This window comes from Sinocyclocheilus grahami, unplaced genomic scaffold (assembly GCF_001515645.1).
Source record: "Sinocyclocheilus grahami isolate Dianchi unplaced genomic scaffold, SAMN03320097.WGS_v1.1 scaffold637.1, whole genome shotgun sequence".
Classification (NCBI taxonomy): Eukaryota; Metazoa; Chordata; class Actinopteri; order Cypriniformes; family Cyprinidae; genus Sinocyclocheilus; species Sinocyclocheilus grahami.
Genome location: NW_015505816.1, coordinates 2219 through 2784, shown reverse-complemented (window position 1 = coordinate 2784; position 566 = coordinate 2219).

The window sequence follows — 566 nt, the reverse complement described above, 5'->3', positions numbered from 1 at the left end:
AATTGGTGGCTGACTAAATACTTTTTTGCCCCACTGTACATAATGTAATGTAATTACAAGTAATTGCCAATGAGAAAGGAAACCCTGTAAAAAGTGAAAATGTGGAGTGATTTACTTCTTGTAAGAAAATAGGATGCAACTATATTAAAATGTTGGTCAATACTGATAAATTGTTATTAGTTTTCAAATTATTTTAATATTAGGGCCAGTACTGATAAATGGTGAGTACTAAAATTCTTCATATATTTAGTACAAATCAATTAAATATAAACCACTAACAACTAAAATCATGTCTCTTTTGCTCACCAAGGCTGCATGCATTTATTAAAAAAATGCAGTAAAAGAGTATTTTTTTAGGTTACCTGACAAAACATTTTCCAGGGAATGTAGGACAGGACTTATTCATCCATCGGGAGTTGTCTGGATTGTGAAACGTGGCTTCTGTATCACACTTGGAGGTTAGGATCTGAAAAATAATAAGAGGTTGTGGTGACAACAAACAAAAAGTATTTTAGATTTAGTGGCAGAGTAAGTCATTACATTTTGATGAAAAAGGCTTTTTTTTT